Source organism: Apium graveolens, chromosome 3 (genome assembly GCF_009905375.1).
Source record: "Apium graveolens cultivar Ventura chromosome 3, ASM990537v1, whole genome shotgun sequence".
Taxonomy (NCBI): Eukaryota; Viridiplantae; Streptophyta; class Magnoliopsida; order Apiales; family Apiaceae; genus Apium; species Apium graveolens.
The window spans coordinates 245,781,062-245,788,685 of record NC_133649.1 but is presented as its reverse complement, the minus strand read 5'-3'; the positions used below and the strand labels follow the sequence as shown (position 1 = coordinate 245,788,685).

At 39.3% G+C, this 7,624-nt stretch overlaps 1 non-coding gene across 1 annotated transcript; it reads right to left on the bottom strand.

Moving 5' to 3' along the window:
* Positions 1-3,650: 3,650 nt before the first annotated feature.
* LOC141715657 (small nucleolar RNA R71) lies at positions 3,651-3,757 on the bottom strand. The gene has a single exon (XR_012572411.1). It is a non-coding gene; the product is annotated as a small nucleolar RNA R71 (small nucleolar RNA).
* Between the last annotated feature and the right edge of the window lie 3,867 nt (positions 3,758-7,624).

The following is a 7,624-nucleotide window of genomic DNA, read 5'->3' as shown; positions in this document are numbered from 1 at the left end:
CACCTATAGTCTTCTTTTTGTCATTCATGGCATCATAGTCAAGGCCAATAGCAATGTTTGCACATGGCTTATTCTTCTCATGGTACTGTCCGGCCAGTTTGGATGCATTTCTGAAAGATTTCATCTTCACTTCATTCTTTTCCAGCTTCTCCCATAGCACTGCTTCAATTTCATTTGCACACTTGAGCTAGTTCTTTAGATATGCATTTTCTTTTTTTAAAGCTTCAAGCTCCACCAACAACAATTCAGTTTCTTGCTTCTTACTTTCAAGCTTCTCATTTATCTTCGTTAACCTGCTAACTTCTTCATTAGCAGCAACCATGCTTGTGTGAATGTGAAATATTTTTGTACTCATCTTTTCAACAGTTTCCTTATATTGATTCATATTTAAATCAATAGTGGTAAGAGTTGGTGTCTGTGTTTTTGATGAGGATGATTCACCTTCCTCCAAAGCCATTAGAGCATAGTTTCTAACTTCCTCATCTTCATCATTATCTAAATCATCCCAACTCTTTCCCTCTGCAATGTAAGCTTTGTTTTGCTGCTTTTTCAGAAGAGCTTCATAATTTGCTTCCAGTTTAAGATAAACTTTTTCTTTCTTTGCCTTCTTGGATTTCCTGCATTCTGTAGCAAAGTGACCTAGTTCATCGCAATTGAAGCACCTTATATTAGGTCTGTCAACAGATCCAGTTTTGTAGTCATTCTTACGATCAGAATTGTACATCCCTTTTTCTTTCCAGCTGTTATCTTTATTGAAAGACTGTCCTTTACTCCTGAAGTATCTTGGCTTATTTACTATAATATTAGAGAATTTTCTAGCCAAATAGGCCATTGACTGATCTAGCTCATCCAGTTCTTCAAGAGTGTAGAACTCATCTTTTTCTAATTCCAGAATAACTTGTTCCTATGAATCATTTATTCTTTGCTCACTTGTTGAGGCAACTGGAATTTGAGATCTTGACTCATCAGTCGATGTTTTGCTTTCACTGATAATTAAAGCACTTGAGCCATCTACAACATGTCCTTGGCCAGATCTTAGTGATTTTCTCTGAATCATTTCAAGTTCATATGTTTTGAGAATTCTGTATAGAACTTCCAGTGTTATCCTACTTAAGTCTCTTCCTTCCCTGATTGCTGAGATTTTCTGTTCCAAATGATCACGGAGAGTAAGCAAGAACTTCAGGTTCACTTCTTCAGCTTCATAATATTTTTCATGAAGCTGCAAATCATTTATCAGCTTGTTAAACCTTTCAAACACATCAGTAATACTATCCTTTGGCTTTGCCATAAAACCCTCATACTGCGAAATCAGTATTCTTCTTTGGTTTGACCTAACTTCTTCAGTTCCTTCACAGAGTATTCCAATCTTTTCCTATATTTGCTTGGCAGTGTCATAGTTGACAATGTTGTTGTACATCGCATTGTCAAGTGACTCAATCAATATTAATTGCAAGCTACTATCCAGGCGGACTTTCTCCTTTTCAGGGTCAGTATACTCAGAAGGATCTTTTGGAGCAAAATGAGCAGGGATAACTGTTGAGTGGCATTTATGACACTTTATTACGCTCCGTAAAGCTTTGAATTGATGCGTTTGTACTCAAGTTGTTAAGTGTTTTAACGTGTTTTCTAGTGTTTTTATATTTCAGGTGTTATCTAGGTAATCAGATGAATTAGCATTGTTTTGGTGCTAATTTGGTGTCAAGGTGGTGTTGGAATAAAAGCTCATGGAAGACCGGATCAAATCTGTAAGAAAATTGAAGAAGTTAAATTTCTAGCAGAAGCCCAGCACGCCCGTGCTGATCAAGCGCGCGGCCACGCCTGAAGTTCAGAAAGCCAGCGCGCCCGCGCTGAACAAGCGCGCGACCGCGCCAGGTCGAGGTGTAGAATTCTGATTCTATTCTAATTCGAATTGGAAGACTTCTCTGCTGATTAGGGCTGCTATATAAGCAACTTTAGGTCATTTTTAATAAGATATCAAGCCAGAGACATATCAAGGAGAGCCGTAAGAAGACCGTGTTAGCATAATTCAATGAAGACGAAGAAGATCTTGTTTTTACTTATGAATCTTTGTTCTAAGTTGTAACTTGGATGCTAGTTTTTTTACTTATGAACCTTAATCTTGTTTTGCACTTGGTTTTATTTATTCGTTATAAAGACTACGTTTGTTATACCATGCTTTCATCGGAACCCATGTTGATGTTGAGTCCGATTATGGGCTAATCGTTATCGTGGGGTTCTAGCGGATTTATTTATGGATTTCTTTAGTTAAATTGTTTCGATGCCTTAGTGTGTGGTGATTGTATGATAACCTAGTATTGGTTGTTCATATTCGTCTCATGAGCGTCGCGAACTTATAAGATAGTGTGTTAATTCTTAATGAAGCAAAAGTGAATTTAAGGATTTAGAACTTGCCATGCTAGCATAGGTTCATGTATTTGTTATGCATGATTCGTGGGTAATTTTAACCATCTTACTTGCCCTATGTAATCAAGATAGATAACTTGTGCTTTAACCGTTATATTGTCAAATTCTATAGACATATAGGGTCTCAATATAATTGGTGTCTATTCAGCTTCTATCTCTTTTATGGATGTCTGGTAGTATGGTATTCGTGCAATGAAAGTTGGCAATTATCAATTTTGTGTTGTCTGATTAGTGTCATCACCATTGCATGATAAGGTTGAGAACAATAAGGCTATTAAATGAAGTATTTAATGAAGTTAGAATCCCATGTTTGTCATATATATTAATTCAGTCAATTTTCTTCTCTTACTTATAATTGTTAGTTTAATTCTTAGTTGTAAATAACCCCAATTTGTTATCATCTTAGCATTGAATAATAACCATACATTGTTGCTTAAGTGCATTAATTAATTAGTTAACCAAAGCCAGTCTCTGTGGGAACGAACTAGAAAAGATTCTATACTACTTACGAACTCGTATACTTGCATGTATTATTAGCGTGTGTTTAGCGACTAACAAGTTTTTGGCGCCACTACCGGGGACTGCAGTGTTAATTTATAGTTTATGTGCTTTCCACCAGTGGTCGTTAAAGTTCATTGACTCGGACATTGTTACTTATCTGTTTCCTTGTCTTATTTCAGGTACTCTAGCGAGGGTGTATGCATATGCGTTCGCGTACTCGTAAGAGAACTCTGGATAAAGCCGAGGAAGAACTTGTGGTGGTTCGAAGGGAAATTTTTGAGGAAGAAAAGAAGGTAGAAGAAGAAGAGAAGGTTGAGGAACCAGTTTTAGTAAAGATGGGAGATCAAGCAAAAAATCCTAAGGCTTTGATGGACTATTCTCATCCTAAGATTAATGACATTCAGTCAAGCATCATCAGGCCAGCCATCAAGGCTAACACTTTTGAGATCAAGTCAAGCACGATACAGATGATACATAACTCAGTTTAGTTTGGGGGTTCTCCTACTGAAGACCCCAACATGCATATCAGGGATTTCTTCGAGATCTACGACACTTTCAAGTTCAATGATGTGACTGAAGATGCTATCAAGCTACGACTCTTTCCGTTCTCTCTGAGGGACAAAGCTAAGTGCTGGCTACATTCTCTACAAGCAGGGTCTATCACCACTTGGGAAGATTTTGCTCAAAAGTTTCTCACTAAATTATTCCCTATGGCGAAGACTGCTGCAATCAGGAATGCTCTTACTCAGTTTGCTCAGCAAACTGGAGAATCTCTGTGTGAGGCTTGGGATCGATATAAGGAGATGCTAAGGAAGTGCCCACATCATGGCATGCCTGATTGGATGATTATTAACTATTTTTATATTGGATTGGGTGCTACTTCTAGACCCATGCTTGATCAGCATCAGGAGGAGCCTTGTAGGCTACAAGCTACGATGAAGCTTATGAACTTATTGAACTGATGGCTGCTAATGAGTACCAGAATCCTTCCCAGAGACTGAATCGGGGAAAAGTAGTAGGAATTCTGGAGTTGGATGCAGTAACTGCCATAGCTGCCCAACTTAAGGCTTTGACAATGAAGGTGGACACTTTGGCTAATTATGGAGTTAATAAAATCACTAGTGTCTGTGAGCTTTGTTCTGGTGCCCATGAGACTGATCAGTGCGCAATTTCTAGTGAATCAGCTCAGTTTGTGAGCAACTTTTCAGCGTTTGCAGCAACCTGTGCAAGCCACTTATCATCCCAACAACCGCAATCATCCTAATTTCAGTTAGAGCAACGCTCAGAATGCGGTTCAATAGCCTTATCAGCAGTATCCAGCTAAGCAGTACAACCCCCCTGGTTTTCAGCAACCATAATATGCACCAAGACAACAATCTCAGCTGCAACAAGCCAATAAAAAATCTGAATTAGAGGAGTTGAAGCTTATGTGCAAGAGTCATGTTGTTTCTATCAAGACCTTGGAAAATCAAATTGGGAAAATTGCCAATGCCTTACTAAATCATCAGCCTGATACACTACCTAATGACAATGAAGTTCCAGGAAAGAGGGAAGCTAAAGAGCAGGTAAAGGCAATCACTTTGAGGTTTGGAAAGGTTGTGAATCCCGAACAAACTCAAGCGTTGACTGAAGAAGCTAGGATTGAGAAAGAAGTAGAGTCGCAGCAAGTAGAAGTGGAACCAAGAAAGACTACTGTTGAGCACACTCCTCCTTAGGGTAAGACAGGGAAGAAACAGATATATCCTCCACCGTCTTTTCCTAAGCGACTGCAGAAGAAAAAGCTGGACAAGCAATTTGAGAAGTTTCTGGAGGTGTTCAAGAAACTTCATATCAACATACCTTTCGCTGAGGCTCTTGAGCAGATGCCTAGTTATGCAAAGTTTATGAAAGGTATTCTCTCTCGGAAAGTGAAGCTAGATGATTTAGAGACAGTCGCTCTCACGGAGGAATGCAGTGTTGTGCTGCAACAGAAGTTGCCTCCGAAGCTTAAAGATTCAGGAAGCTTCACTATTCCGTGTACTATTGGAAAAGTGTCTTTTGACAGATGCTTATATGACTTGGGAGCTAGCATCAATCTGATGCCCTTGTCAATCTTCAAACAGTTGGACTTACCTGATCCAAAACCAACTTATATGACCTTGTACTTGGCCGACCGTTCTATTACATATCCGTGAGGTATTGTGGAGGATGTCTTGGTCAAGGTTGTTAAACTCATCTTCCCTGCTAATTTCATAATTCTTGATTTCGAGGAGGATAAGAAGATTCCCATAATCTTGGGAAGACCTTTCTTGGCAACTGGTCGAACATTGATAGATGTGCAGAAGGGTGAGCTCACAATGCGAGTGCTGGATCGAAAATGTAACTTTTAATGTGTTCAGTGCTATGAAATTTCCTACAGAAAATGAGGAGTGCTTAATGGAGGAGTTGGTCGATTCTGTGGTTACTTCAGAACTTGATAAATTGCTAAGGTCCGATGCCTTAAAAAAGGCCTTATTGGGAAATTCAGATATTGAAGATGATGAAGGTGAAGAACAATTACAATATCTGAATGCTTCTCCCTGGAAGAGGAAGATTGATATGCCCTTTGAATCTCTCGGAATGGAGGAATTGAACAAAGATCCTAAATGCCTCAAACCATCTATTAAGGAAGCTCCCACTCTTGAGCTTAAGCCTTTACCTGACCATTTGAGGTATGCATTTTTAGGTGATGCATCTACCTTGCCTGTTATTATTGCATCTGACCTTTCAGGTAGTGACAATGAAAAGATCCTGAGGATTCTAAGAGAGTTCAAATCGGCAATTGGTTGAACTATAGCAAATATCAAGGGAATCAGCCCTTCTTACTGCATGCATAAAATTTTTCTAGAGGAAGGTAGCAAGCCTACAGTCGAGCAGTAAAGAAGACCTAATCCAATCATGAAGGAAGTAGTGAAGAAGGAAATTCTTAAGTGGCTAGATGCAGGAATCATCTATCCTATTTCTGACAGTTCATGGGTAAGTGTCGTTCAGTGTGCCAAAGAAAGGTGGAATTAATGTGGTAGCAAATGAGAAGAATGAGCTTATTCTTACTAGAATAGTCACGAGGTGGAGAGTTTGCATAGACTACAGGAAGCTCAACAAAGCCACTAGGAAGGATCACTTTCTCTTCATTGATCAGATGCTTGACAGATTAGCCGATCATGAGTACTACTGTCTTCTGGATGGTTATTCAGATTACAATCAGATTTGTATCGCTCCAGAAGATCAGGAAAAGACTACCTTCACTTGTTCATTTGGTACTTTTGCCTTCAGACGAGTTTTTTTTGGTCTGTGTGGTGCGCCATCCATATTTCAGAGATGTATGATGGCCATCTTTTCTGATATGATTGGCCAGAATATGGAGGTGTTCATGGATGACTTCTCTGTATTTGGTGATTCTTTTGATGAATGCTTGTAAAATCTTGGACACGTTCTCAAGAGGTATGTTGAGACCAATCTGGTTCTCAATTAGGAGAAATGCCACTTTATGGTGCATCAATGCATTATTCTCGGGCACAAGGTTTCTAGTAAGGGTCTTGAGGTGGACAAGGCCAAGGTGGGGGTCACTGAGAATCTTCCTCCACCTATTTCTGTTAAGGGAATTTACAGTTTTCTTGGTCATGCGGGTTTCCATAGGCATTTCATCAAAGACTTCTCGAAGATTTCAAAGCCACTGTGCAGTTTACTAGAGAAAGATGTCCCTTTCAAGTTTGATGACGAGTGCATTGCAGCTTTTGAGACTTTGAAGAAGAGTTTAATTATGGCACCGGTTATAACTGTACCTGATTGGAATGAACCTTTTGAGATGATGTGCGATGCAAGTGACTATGTAGTTAGAGCAGTTCTTGGGCAGAGGAAGAACAACATATTTCATGTGGTCTACTATGCTAGTAAGACCCTAAACAGTGCTCAACTGAATTATACTACTATAGAGAAAGAACTTTTGGCTATTGTCTATGGTTTTGAGAAATTTCGATCTTATCTACTTGGGACTGAGGTGACAGTTTTCACTGATCCGCTGTAATTCGATATCTTGTCTCAAAGAAGGACTCGAAGCCTAGATTGATTAGTGGGTTCTTTTGCTTCAAGAATTTGAGCTAGATATCAAGGACAAAAAAGGAACTAAAAATCAAGTTGATGATCATCTCTCGTGTTTAGAGAATCCTAATGCTACTTCATTGGATAAGACATTGATAAAGGAGTCTTTTCCCGATGAGCAGCTGTTTGGAGTGCAATAAGAAGAACCGTGGTTTGCAGATATTGTGAACTACCTTGTGAGTAATATCATGCCTTCTGACTTATCTTATGCTCAAAGGAAGAAGTTTCTACATGAAGTGAAGTGGTATATGTGCGATGAGCCATTTCTTTTTCGAAAAGGAGCTGACCAAATCATCAGGAGATGTATTCCTTACAGCAAAACGGGGGAAATCTTATGAGATTGCCACTCAACGGCTTATGGAGGACATTATGGTGGAGAAAAGACAGCAGCTCATATTTTTCAAGCAGGCTTCTTTTGGCCGACCTTGTTTAAAGAGGCTCACCAGTTCGTTTTGAAATGTGATCGATGTCAACGTGTGGGTAATATGTCTAAGAGAGATGAGATGCCTTTTAATGTGCTTCTAGAGGTTGGAGTCTTTGATGTTTGGGGAATTGACTTCATGGGGCCATTTGTCTCATCTCT